This window comes from Gracilinanus agilis, chromosome 6, assembly GCF_016433145.1.
Source record: "Gracilinanus agilis isolate LMUSP501 chromosome 6, AgileGrace, whole genome shotgun sequence".
Taxonomy (NCBI): Eukaryota; Metazoa; Chordata; class Mammalia; order Didelphimorphia; family Didelphidae; genus Gracilinanus; species Gracilinanus agilis.
In genome coordinates, this window is record NC_058135.1 from 19685509 (window position 1) to 19699930 (window position 14422).

At 35.8% G+C, this 14422-nt stretch overlaps 1 protein-coding gene across 1 annotated transcript in view; it reads right to left on the minus strand.

The window, feature by feature from the left end:
* Window positions 1–14422, minus strand: part of LOC123251842 (protein FAM47E-like) — a 106628-nt gene that overhangs the window by 49848 nt on the left and 42358 nt on the right. The gene's annotated exons all lie outside the window — the stretch shown is intronic.

The following is a 14422-nucleotide window of genomic DNA, read 5'->3' on the forward strand; positions in this document are numbered from 1 at the left end:
GCATCACACAGAATTAATAGTCATCTAATTCTGCCCCGCGCATATTCTGAATTCATTTAATTATCTCACTCAAAAAGGGAATTAGGCAAAATGACTAAGCCAGAAACTTCAAGGACAGAGAAAATCAAATGATAAATTTCATTCCATTGATGCTCCTTTTTTTTCCCTTTACTAATTCAACAAATATTTATTCAGGATTGTGGAGGCAAAGAAAGAGGGGCCTTGCATCTTTCCTCTCCTCCCAAAAGGAACTCTATTTTAGAATTAGCTTCCATGTTGGGGTAAATTGAGCAAGTGATGTTCCCTGTGGCCCTTGGTGTTTGCTTCCTTCCCTCCCAGTCTCTTTGGCAAGGCCTTTCCACATCATGTTCTGATCCTCACCATGGTTTGATCAGCAAGGCTGTAAGATACCATGAAACTGTATCGGTACCAGCTCTGTATACTCGATTGTTGAAGGGACGTCGTAACCCTATGCTGAGGAAAATTCTGTGGTTTGAATGATTGCTCCCTGTTTCATGTGTGTGTGTGATATTTTTGAATACATACATTATGTTGTATTATGTTATGATGTGATGTTACATTGTCTTATGTTGTGATTTGACATATGAGATAGGAGTTGATGTGATGTTCTGTCATATTATACTGGTGGGGAGAAGCTCATATTGAGAGCCACTTGCCTTATAGTCTTTTCCATGCCATGAGATTAAAGCTTTATTAAAATTAAAATTAAATTAATTTAAAGTATTCATTTTTTACTGACTTGTATCTCAGACTTAGAACTGTAGATCTTTCTCTCCCAACAGTACCTACCATAGCTTAAACTATGGAGGATCTAAAGATCTCTAAGCCTTCTTGGGCCTCTGAGAGCATATAGTCCAGTTAGAGAAGTCTGACTTGGACACAAATGATACTGCTAGGAAGAATCGAGAAAGAACAAATGAGGGAATTGGGGAAGGTGCTGAGCAAGAAAGTGGAGATCTTTAGAAAAAGAGCCACTTTTTTATTGAAAGGAAGAACTATAGAAGAGAAAAGGGAAGGGACCCATACTGGTGAATCCTAAAGAATCAATCAAAACATTAATTGAAACATTGAACAACTTCAGCAAAAATTGCAAAATATAAAAAAGCCACACAAATTATCAGCAAATATTCTAGATAGTAAAGCACAGCAGGAAGAGATAGAAAGAGAAATTTTATTTGAAATAACTAAAGATTGTGAAAAATACTCAGGAATCTACCCACCAAGACACACACACACACACACACACACACACACACACACACACGGAGAGGCAGAGACAGAGAGAGAGAGATACCAATAATCTCACAGAGGGAAATTTTAAAAATAGGAATAAAGGAAATCTAACAGGAACCACCCTCAAACTATATTAATATTAATAGCAATAATTCTTGAGTAAATTTGGTGCTGATTAGAAAAAGAAAACAATGAAAGAGATTAATTAAAAAACAACAAATAGAAGGAAACCAAATTAGTATCTTCACATTCAGAGAACAAAAAGATTCCAGATACTGGGATAAGAACTCACTATTTGATAAAAAGTTGTTTGGGAAATTGGAGAGCAGAATGGAAGAAATTAGATTTGGACTAAAATTTCACACCTTATGCCAAGATAAACTCCAAATTGGTACACGAGTTTTAACTTTAACATAAGGTCACATATAAACAAAACAGAGAACCATAGAAAAAATTTCCAATCAGATCTATGGATAAAAGTTCTTGAGTAATCAAGAAATAGAAGGGGACTACAGGAAAGAAAATGAATAATTTTGATTACATGAAATTTAAAAGTTTTTGTTAAACAGTTCCAATATAACTAAAGATTAAAAGGAACACAAATGGAAATGAACTTTACAGGAATTTTCTCTAATAGAAGTCTCATTTCCAAAATATATTCGGAACTAATTCAAATTTATAAGAATAAAAGCTATTGCTCACTTGACAAGTGATGTGAGGAAATGAATTGATAATTCTAAAAAAAAAGGAAATTTGGGGGCAGCTGGGTACCTCAGTGGATTGAGAGCCAGGCTTAGAGATGGGAGGTCCTAGGTTCAAATCTGGCCTCAGACACTATCCAGCTGTGTGACCCTGGGCAAGTCACTTGACCCCCATTGCCTATCCTTACCACTCTTCCACCTATGATCCAATACACAGAAGTTAAAGATTTAAAACAAACAAACAAAAAAACCAAAAAACAACAACAACAACAACAAAAGGAAATTTGTTATTTATAGCCATACGAAAAAATGCTTCGAATCACTAATAATTAATTCTGAGGTTCCATACCACATAAATCATGTTGGAAAAGATGACAAAAAAAGAGAAAGACAAATGTTGATGGGGCAGTGGGAAAATAAACACATTGATATAATATTGGTGGGCCTGCAAATGGGAATAATACTGCAAATCATTTTGGAGTTATAAACAAAGAGTTACTAAAAAGATGCATTCTTCTTGACCCAGCTATACTACTACTAGAATTACATGCCAAAGAGAACAAAGAAGAGAAAAAATTCTATGTGTACAAAAATATTTATGGTAGTTGTTTTTGCAGTTGCAAAATACTAGAAATGCCCATCAATTTTGTCGTATGTGAATGTAATAGGATACAAGAAGCTATAAGAAACAAGTAAACAGACTATTTTGAAGATATATATAAAGCTATACAGGAACTCTTACAGAGTGAAGTGAACAGATCTAGGAGAAAAATTTATTCTATTATTTTAAAATGCATTTATTTAATTAAATTAGACTATTTTTCCATGGTTACACAATTTATGTTTTTTTCCCTGCCTTCCCTCCCCATAGCCAATGCACAATTCCACTGGGTTTTACATGTATCATTGTTCAAAACCTATTTCCATATTATTCATATTTGCAATAGAGTGATCATTTAAAGTCAGCATCCCCATTCATATACCCACTGAACCATCTGATCAATCATATGTTTTTCTTTTGGGTTTCTACTCCACAGTGAAAGAGAGAGAAGACAGGTAGTATCTTTTGCATGGCTTTGCATAAGGGTTGACTCACACATGTAACTAAACAGGAGAGATTCCACAGAGTGTGAGGAACATATAAAAGGAGACTCACAGAGGCAGTTGTGGGGAGTGTTCCTGTCTCTTCAAGAGTTTGGAGAGTACTTCCTGCCATTGGTTACCTGACTTTCTTTGGGGAAGCCATTTGTCTTGTTCCTGTGAATCATCCACCCAACCACTGTATCTTTGAAAGAGAGATCCTGTCCACTCTGATTTCAACTGTTTCCATCAACTGAGTTCCTGTGATCCAGTGGCATAAGAGAGTTCTTATTCCCCCAAATTCATCCTAGCTAAGAAGAAGCCAAAAAGAGCCCAGTGACCTCTCTGTCTGGAAGTGAGGCCATGGCCATATTTGGGCCCACTAGGGCGACTTTGTCATTTACCTCACCCTATCCATTCTTGATGAACCATATAAATTTGTCCACCATCAACATTTGGAGGTAGATCAAGAAGCTAGATAGGGGTTTGGAGTTCAAGACAGAGCAGGAAGACAAGAAGAGGATTTCATGAGAAATCCATAGACTAGAAGGAGGAGAATTAGAGGAATTAGATTAGGGAATCCCTTCCCTGGCCTTCCTTCCCTTCCCTGTGTTGAAAGTAGTTAATAAACAAATTTACTATTTACAACAGGTCTTTCTCTGGATGTGGATAGCATCTTTCTTATAAGTCCCTCAGAATTGTCCTGGATCATTGCATTGCTGCTAGTACAGAAGTCCATTACATTCTATTGTACCTCAGTGTATCCATCTCTGTGTATAATGTTCTCCTGGTTCTGCTCCTTTTGCTATGCATCAATTCCTGGAGGTCTTTCCAGTTCACAAGGAATTCCTCCAGTTCTTTATTAGGAGAACAATTTATATATAACAACTCTGTAAAAACAAACAACTCTGAAAGCTGTAAAAACTGTTCAATGCAATGACCATTTATGATTCCAGAAGAATGCTGATGATGAAATATGCTATATACATAATTATATGGAGGAGATGGAGATAAGATGCAGAATGAGACACACACACATATACATGTATATATAAGTATATACATATATGTGTGAATATGATATGGCCAAGGAGAGAATTTGTTTTGATTAACTACACATATTTGTTATAAGGAATTTTTTAATGGTGTGAGAGGGGTGAGAAAAATTGTTAATTAAAAAATAAAATTGAATTTAAGAGGGGAATGAAATTTATTATGCTTCAGCTGAATCAAAAAGATAGGAATAGCAATTATGATCTCAGACAAAATAGGAATAAAAAGTGGATACAGCCAAGAGCAACAGTCAGGAAACTACATTATGCTAAAAGACAACAGAAATAAAACAATTTCAATAGTAAATGAGTGTGTGTGTGTGTGTGTGTGTGTGTGTACCAAATGATATAGGACCCAAGGTATACTTAGAAAAATTGCCAAATGAATTACAAAAAAATTTAGAGTATTACAACATGTCTTTTGGATTTAAACAAATGTAATAGAAAGATAAACTGGGAAAAAATGAGATTCTGAGCAACAAACAAGTACAAAAGTAAATATTTGGAAAATAAAAGCAGAGATAAAACAAACTGAAAAGTAAAAATGCCATAGAGCTGTTAAAACCCCCAAATTTTAAAATACCAATAAAATTGAGAAACCATTATTTATTTTGAGAGACAGAAAACCAAATTTGAAACTGAAAACTAAAAAGATTTGCTAAATAATAAGGGGATCAAAGAAAAACCATGGACACAAAATTACATTACAGTGATTATGATGATAACAATACAATACCAAAAAGGAATAAGATACAGTTAAAATAACATTCAGGCTAATTTATATCACTAAATATTTATATAAAATAGATCTATATGTGGTCTAATACGTGGCTACCTTGACTGAGGTGTTGATAGATATCTCTGGAATCTGGCTTACCCCTCTCTAAAAGAGACTGTGATTTTTGCTAGATATTTGTTCCCTATTTCATCTATTTCTAAAAAGAGTATTGGGCTAGAGTTACATTTACCCATCACACCTCCAATATCTCTATATCTGCAATTGTGAAATTCAGAACAAAAGGAACACTATCCCTCATCACTCTAAAGAGGAAGGATAAGCTCCTCATCAACTCCATCCCTTTCCAACAAATAGGGATTATAAATAATAAAGAGAAAATAAACACCTTTATCTAAGAAAAATAACAAACAGCAATGGGAAAATTGCAGAAATAAAAATGTACTAAACAATACAACAGAGGGAATGAGTTCTTCAACTGAGAGTGAGATAAGATTCAAGTCAAAAGGAAATTATCTCACCCAGAAGAGGTCCATTCTTAGCCATCTTGAGAATTTCAAGCAAGTTCAAGATCTTGGTAGGACAGGTTTTCCAAGAGTCTCTGCCATTCCAAAGGTTGGTCTGTTTTGTTTTGCTTCACTGCCTCCATGGAGATCTTTTCTTCCTGTGTCTCTCCCACAGTTTGTCTGGGATCAATCCAGCAAGCCTCTTCTGATGTATGTATGCAGCATTAAGTTCAACATTCCGCCCCCCTCCCCCATTAGGAGTTAGTTCTTCTTTCTTATAGGCAGCACGCAGAATTGGGTTATCTTTTGAGATACTGCCCAAGTGGGTATTATAGTCATATTAATGAAATAACAGGGAGAAAAATTATCTAGACATGTAGTTGAAAATTAAAATCAGATTGATAAACTCAAACCAAGTAAAAAAGATGACATTTGAAAAATTAAATAAAAAAGAAATAGAATTGATTTAAAAATTAAATTACTAAATAAAGCAAACAAATGGGTTTTAAAGATAGAAATAATAGTGACAAATTGTTAATAACTTGATATCAAAATAGAAGGGAAAACCAAATGACCAAAATTAAAATGAAAAATGAAAAGGAGAAAACAGACAAAAAGATTTAAATTATTTGAAACTTATACTGTATGCTAGCAAAACATTAAAAGTAGATAAACATTTACAAAAATATGAAATGCTTAAAATGAATAAAATAGGAAAAAGAAAACCTAAACAACAGAATCTGAGAAAGAGATGTTGAATAGACCATTTATAAAGCAATATGGAAAAATTTAATAGTACTAGTCATATTGACAAGTAAATTCAATGAAATATTGGCAGAAAAAGCCAATCTCTATTCTATGTAAGGTTTTTTTAAATATATGCATAATTATTTCTATAAATCACATATGGACCTCATATCAATATGAGAGAATAAGAAAAAAGAAACAGATAACTATAGACTAATATCACTAGTGAATGATGAAAAATAGTAAATAAAATATTAGCCAACAGGTAAGCTTTACCTAAAATTGTTCATTTTGGTAAACTTGGTTTTATTCCAGGAATAGGATTTTTCAGTAGTAGAAATATAATGATTACCAAAAAATCATATTGACCAAAAAAAGAAAGAAAGAAAGAAAAACTGACTATACCAGCAGATACAATAAAACCTTTGTTAAAATACACCACCACGGGGCAGCTGGGTAGCTCAGTAGAGTGAGAGTCAGGCCTAGAGACCGGAGGTCCTAGGTTCAAACCCGGCCTCAGCCACTTCCCAGCTGTGTGACTCTGGGCAGGTCACTTGACCCCCATTGCCCACCCTTACCAATCTTCCACCTATGAGACAATACAACGAAAGTACAAGGGTTTAAAAAAAAAAGAAAGAAAGAAAGAAAATACACCACCACGGCTATACATGTGTGGCCACTCACAAATTCCCAAGTTTGCTTGTGCTCCTGCTATAGGTACATAGAGAATGTTTAGGAAGTGTTAGGTTAAGATTTTTTTTTTTTTTCCCCAAAAAGTTAAGTTCTGGAAAGGTGCCTCTTGCCTTAGAATTTGCAAGCAGTGGGGAGGTTATAAGGCAGAATTCTGTGGAATACCAAAGTGTTTTGTTTTGTTTTTTTTGAGCCAACTGTCTTTACTGAGTGCTCTGACCCACTGGAGCTTGGCGAAGGAGGAGGTGTTCCTCTGAAGCTCTTGGCATTCCCTGTGCCAATTTGGGAATACCAATATTAGCATTTAGTGACTATGTGACTATGATTGGAGAGATATTACCAACTGAGAAAGAAGCAAAGATCTTTCTTTCCTGGTCTTGGTGAATCTGACCATGTGGAGACAACTTTTGGCCCAAGTTGGGCCAGAAGCCACTTTTGGCCCACCAGGACCCACCTTGGAGGCTACATATAAGTTAATCGATAAAGATATTTAGAAATAGGTTAGGACAGATAGTTGGGAATTTAAGATAGAATAAAGAGGATAGGAAAGGTTTTGAATTTACTCAAGGCAAGAAGAAAGGCTGTGAGGCTTAGAGGGAAGTGGGAAACAGCTTAGTACCTCGGTAGAGTTTAGGGAACCCTAATTTTGAAACCCCTTATTACTATCCTTTCTTTCTTTTAAACCTCAACATAATAAGATGTATTTTTGTAATCTGCCTCCAAGGAGTATTTTACCAGAATTATACAACTCTCTCTTCAGTTCAAACAATCAGATTGCTTGAGCAACAGTTACAGAGTAAAGGAATTTGGATAGTCTATCATCCAACTTTTCAGTTTCCCCTACAGTTATCAATTTCCCTTACAGTTGAGATGCTGAATGAGTACTCAAGTTTTTAATTTCTCCAGAATCAAATCATAAAGGATTTTGTTGTTGGAGAGTTTGTCTGATTCTGCTATAAGTAGACTCCAATTGATGCTTAATTTCTTATGGAAGTTTTAGAGGGTTGACAAAAGTTTAGAGAAAGTGATCCTCTGCTCTCTTGCTGATTACATGGCATACTAATGACCTTTTACATTTTTTGAATTAATATATTTAGTTTTTCCATTGTCTAGATTTCCCCTGTGCTCCTCCTCCTAATCCCTTCTCAGAGCAGCTATCTTAAACAGAAGATTTTTTTTTCAAAAAAGAAAGGAGATGATAACAATTTAGCAAAACCAATCAATACATCTAAAAATGTTGATATTATAGGCAATGTTCCATACCATGGATCCCAAATCTCTACAAAGGAAAAAAAGGAAATATAGAATCAAATCAAGAAAAAAAGAAGTATCTTCTCATTTCTATTTTTTTTTTGAGACTTAGATTGTTTTTTTGCCATTGAGCAGCACTCTTTTACAATTGTTTTGTGGTGGTTGTTCTTTCCATTAAAATTGTAATCGTGCATATTGCTTTCTTAGCTCTGTACACTTTACTCTTCATTATGTATATCTTTCCATATTTCTCTGTGGTCATCATATGTTATTTTTTTAACTTCTGGTTAGAATTGATACTGAGTATTATTAGTTCCAAGGCAGAAGAATGGCAAGGCTATACAACAGGGGTTACATGACTGGCCCAGGGTCACACAGCTAGGAAGTATCTGAGGTCAAATTTGAACTGAGGGCTTCCTGTCTCCAGGCCTGGCTCTTTATCCTCTGAGCCACCTAACTGCCCTACATATATTATTTCCTACAGCATGATATTCCATTACATTCATGTTCCACAACTTCTTTAGCCATTCTCTAATTGATGAGCATCTATGCTGTTTTCAGTTCCTTGCTACCCACAAAAAGTGCTATTGATATTTTTACGTATTTGGTATTGAAGCCTTTCTTTTTGTCAGTAGTTTCCATATGATATATGCTTAGCACAAACTTTCTGGGTCAACGAATATGGCCATATTAGTTATTTCATTTGCATAATTCAAAGTTGTTTTCCAGAATGGTTATACCACTTCATAGCTCCACTAACATTGCATTAGTGTGTCTGTCTTTTTACCACCTGTCCAATATTTACCACTATTTTTTGTCATCTTTTCCAGTTTGGCAAGTGTAAGGTAAAACTTCAGAATCATTTTGATTTGTGGTTATTTATTAATAGTGATTTTGAACATTTTTCACATGGCCATTAATATTTTCAGGTCTTGTAAGAATTGTTTATAACATTCAATTATTCCTCTTTTGGCTTCTGGACACGTATTTCTGTTTACCATTTGTGTATCTTAGATATCAAACTCTTATCAGACATAGTAGTTACAAAGATCCGCCCCCCCCCAATTTGAGAGTTCTCATTCTTTAACCTAGATGTATTAGTTTTGTTTGCACAAAAGTCTTTCAATTCATGTGATCGAAATTATCTCTTTTATTCTTTGTAATTGTCTCTATTCATCCCATACCCATTGCTTTGAAAGGTATATGATTGGTTTCCTGTCAAATTTGTTTATGGTACAATCTTTAACATTCATATCATGTATCCATTTTTATTTTGTTTTGGAATATGATGTAAGATGATGTTTTAAGCCTAATTTCTTCTAGACTGCCTTCCAGTTTTTCCAGCAGTTCTCATCAAAGATGAAATTCCTGGTTAACTTATGTTTTGATGACTATGTTTCTAATGAGTTTGTAAGCAATCCTGAAGGGTAACTAACCCTGTGAAGCATATCTCATAGAAGAGTGTTGATGCAAATAGGGAAAAGTAAATTTCATCATATTATGTTTAGGTCTCAATGATGAGAAATTTAGTAAAGAGAAACCAACTTTAGGCCGCTAGGAAGGAGACCTCTTCTTTACTAGTGCTCTGAGAAGTTCTACCTTTTATTGCCAACCAGTTGCCATTCACAGAGCAGGCAAGCCAATCTGGTTGAAGGAGCAATGCATTCTGAGGGAGAAGGAAGGCAGGAAGAAGGAAGGAAGATAAGAAGGAAGCATTTATTGAGTACCTATTATTTACTGAAAGAAAATCAAGGCAGAGAGAGGTTAAGCAATTTGTTCAGGTTTGCACAACTAGTATCTGTGGCTGGATTTGAACTCAGGTCTTCTTAATTCCAGACCAAGTATTCTACCAACTGTTCCTCCTAACTGCCTCTTTTGGCAGACATGGGAAGCAGTATATGCCAGGTAAGGCAAGCCACCACGACAATTTTGGATCCTGAGGTTCTTTCAGACTCTTATTAAGATACCCTATCTCCTAAAGCCATCAACTTGGGAAACAACACTGTTGTAAATAAAACCTGTCAAGAGGATAGGTTTTGCATTCTGCAGGCTCTGACATGCCTTCCTCCTTTTTAGCTTTTAAGGACCCAGAAAATAAAGTTCTCACTATCAGAGTGAAAACTTGGGCTGTGGCACTGCCAAATGGTTCAAGATCAGAAATGGATATGATTTTATCAATGGAAATGACATTAAAGATGTATTATCATGTACTTTGCTACCTCACACTAATAGATCACAAGACCTTTTCATCTGACTTCCAGTGAAATATCTTAAGTGTGTTTTGTTTCCAATTAAAAGGTGAGCCAAAGAGCAGAGATGATCTCTTTTTTTTTTCTATTTACATCCCAAGTACTTAGAACAAACAGTACTTTGCACATAGTAAGCACATAACAAATCCTTTGGTATTCATTCATTCATTCCGCAAACAGCCTTAAGAGGAGAACTCCAGACTGTCAATCTACAGATGAGACAATGGAATAGAGATGGTGTAATATTTAAAATTATGAGACTGTAACTTAATAACTATTAAATCAAAAGAAGTAGTAGTAGTAGTAGTAGTAGTAGTAGTAGTAGTAGTAGTAGTAGAGGGAAAAGTAGGAGAGAGGTAGAGACATACATAGCTTTCTAATCTATTGGCCCCTATAATGGACCTATAGCTACAGCCCAGCAAAGGTCCTCTCTGCTCCTCCATGAGCAAGCCAAAGACCTTGACTCCCTTCTGGGTCTCAGTTTATAAACTCTTTTCTCTACCCACTAACTCTCACATGGCAGGAACCAATCATAGTTTCTTAATTTGCCTGGGCTACCCAGCAGGGCAGTGCCTGCATAATCAGTTTCCTGTCTCGTTGATTCCTTGGTTCTTTAACTTCTTCTTCTGAGGCTTGTCTATACCTGAATTTATTCAGTGATATTTGACCTCCAGGTCACTGAGAGATGGTGTTAAAAAAGGTGATACTGGAGAGAGAGAAATTTGCTTCTAACAATGGACATGTTATTACTTTTCAAAACTAGAGGACCTTTGGAAGAGGTTAAACTATGCATGAAATAAGGGCTCCTTCTGTGGAGATTGAATTGACAACACTTGGAAACTAATTGAATACAGGGGATAAGGGAGAAAGAAATATCAAAATTAACTGCAAAGTTAAGAACTTAGGTGGCTAGAAGAATTTCACTGACTGAAATGGGAAAATCCTAAAGCAGATTGGGTTGGGGACAATAAAATGAGTTCTGTTTTAGATTTGTCTTTGGAATGTCCAGGAAGATGGGCCCTTTCACAATCCAAGTCCTGGAAGGAATTATCACAGGAAATTTCTCACAAAGGCAAAAATACACCTTGCCCTCCAGTAAGGGAACTGCTAGAGGTTGCCACCCTTGTTCCACTTGGCTTCTGCTAAATAGGGATCCTTTCAGTATGTTCTTCCTTTTCTTTTTTGTATGCTCTCTTCTTAATCTTGCCACATTCTCATTAATCAGATATTTTCTTGTCTGACAAGATGAAGGTAAAACTCGAAGTCTCAAAATTCTTTGTAGGTACAAGCCATCCTGTCTACCACCAACCCTCCACCACACTCCAGAGAAAATTACTTAAAAAGAATAGAAATTGACTCTCAGATTTGATTGGCTTAGTCAGGGGACTAAGGTTTAGTTTATCATTCTAATAAACACTTATTAAGCATCTACTGACCTGAGCACTAGGGGTATAAAAAGAAGCAAAGGGCAGTTTCTGTCCTCAAGGAGTCTGGATTGGTCCTTATATTAGGGTACCTCAATGCTATAAAAACTGTATAGAATAAACATCTGCTTCCTCCCCAAATCTGCAAAAAGCAGCATGTAAAAATTCAGCTTAGACAGATGTCTCAGTCTGGACTTGATAACAGTTTAGGTTCAATATTGAAACAAAATGAGACACTTGTCATTTAGAGATTAAAAAACCAAACAAATAAAGAAGAAAGGATTTTACTTGGCCTTAGAAGGAGGATATTCGAAACAAGGATAGTACTGAGGACATCTTGAGTTGATTGAATCAAATAAAATTGCTTAAGCTGACTTTTTTAACCAACCAATTCCCCCTTGTGGCTACCCTTTATTTAGGTGATAAGGAAATAAACTCAGTTGACTGAAACTTGGGTCTTTTGAGTCAACTAAGTCTTGAGGAACCTATTAAGGAAAAACTAGACTAACTTGCACAGAAAAAAGGATCAGGATATTTACTGATTCTTCCTCAACAGAGAAGGAAAGAACAGATGAAAGTTGGGTAGTGTGTAGGTAAAAAAGGCCTCACTGGAACTGAAGGAAAGGAAATTGAAATTCGGCCCAAGTTTAAGAAGTTACTTTAAGTAGGGACCAAGTTAGTGAAAGCAAATTCCTAAACTCTAGCATAGTAGAAATACTTGAATATACTTGGATAGATCCATGTGTAGTCTCATAATGAATCTCTTAAAAAAAAAGAAAATTACAGATTTGGAATGAAAGACAATCTGGAAGAAGAGAAGCAAAAGACAATAGGTCAAAAAGAAGACATGATCTCTATACAAGCAAAAGTCATTCATCTAAAATATGCAGAGACAATTTAAGGATTATAAGGCTCCTAGGAAAAGATGGTAAATCTGAAAACCACAATGCTGGAAGTAACATAAGAAAATTATCCAGGATTTCTGAATGCAGAGTACAAAGCACCAAGCAAAAGTTGCCACAGATGACTTGTAGGAGGGGAGATCCCAAATCCTAAAAATCAAATTCCCAGGCAGAAAGTTGTTAAATTTAATAATCCCAATGGCAAACATCTATTTCTACAGATGATTGCCTGTAGAAGGGAAAAGACCTTCAAATATCAAGGAAAGAAAATTCAAATAACAATGGATAATTTTGTACCTACTAGAAACCACAGAAGGTCTCATATAATTCCTCCCCCCTCATCAAAAGACTCTAAGAAGTATTCAAAAATGACATGCCCTGCAAACCAGAACCTAATCATCAGTGAAAAAAAAAGACATTCAATAAAAGAAATATATTTGAAGCATTCCTACAAAAATTTCAAAAGCTGGAGAAATTTATTGTTTGAACTGAGGTTAGGCTGTGACAATTTAATAAAGAGGAGAACACTATTTAAGTTAACTTACAGATTTAATGCTATACTAATCAGACTACCAAAAATATATTTTTCAGAGTTATAAAAATAATAACAAAATTCATGTGAAGGACTATAAAGGCAGAAATAAAGGAGAAAATTGAGCTTCTAGATTTCAAGCTATATTATAAAGTAGTAACCATCAAAATTGATTGTTATAAAAAAGTAGTAAGGTAATCTGTGAGGGTCTTGAGGCAATTTGGGTGTGAGGAAGGATAATGGGGATATAGGTGATTATAAGGTGATTGGAAAGGAATGAAGGTAAGGGAAGGTATATAGGAGATAAGGGAAATGGGGTATATAGGAGAGGGTAATTCAAACAAGTTTATTCACAAAGGCTAGAGACAGAGGATATTGGCGAAATAGGTTGGACCCTTCAAGCAGAGAAGGTATCCCTATGATGTAAAGGAGTTTAGGCCAGTCAGAAATGTTTTAACTCAGACTGGAGTGCTTCTTTCCTCAGTTTCCAAAGTTCCTCGAGGGAGGAGTCGAAAGGCTCCTCCCTGTCAGTGAAACTGATAGTAGGAGGAAGTCTTGGGTAGGTACTTCCTCCCAAGGTGGATGTCTGCGCTTCCCTCAAGAAATAAAAGAAAATTATTCCTTCTCTCTTTAGCCCTTGTCTTAATCTTCAATACAATGATTCACCAAAGGTTTTTTTTTTAAACATTTATTAATAATCATTTTTAACATGGTTACATGATTCATGCTCCTACTTTCCCCTTCACCCCCCGCACTCCCCCCACCCATGGCCAATGCACATTTTCACTGGTTTTGTCATGTGTCCTTGATCAAGACCTATTTCCAAATTGTTGGTGGTTGCATTGGTGTGGTAATTTTGAGTCCACATCCCCAATCATGTCCACCCCGACCCATACATTCAAGCAGTTGCTTTTCTTATATGTTTCCTCTCCTGCAGTCCTTCCTCTGAATGTGGGTAGTTTTCTTTACCATAAATCCCTCAGAGCTGTCCTGGGTCATTGCATTGTTGCTGGTACAGGAGCCCATTACATTCGATTTTACCACAGTATATCAGTCTCTGTGTACAATGTTCTTCTGGCTCTGCTCCTTTCGCTCTGCATCAGTTCCCGGAGGTCTCTCCAGTTTGCCTGGAACTTCTCCAGTTTGTTATTCCTTTTAGCATAATAGTATTCCATCACCCGCATATACCACAGTTTGTTCAGCCATTCCCCAATTGAAGGACATACCCTCCTTTTCCAGTTTGTTGCCACCACAAAAAACGCAGCTATAAATATTTTCGTACAAGTCTGTTTATCTAT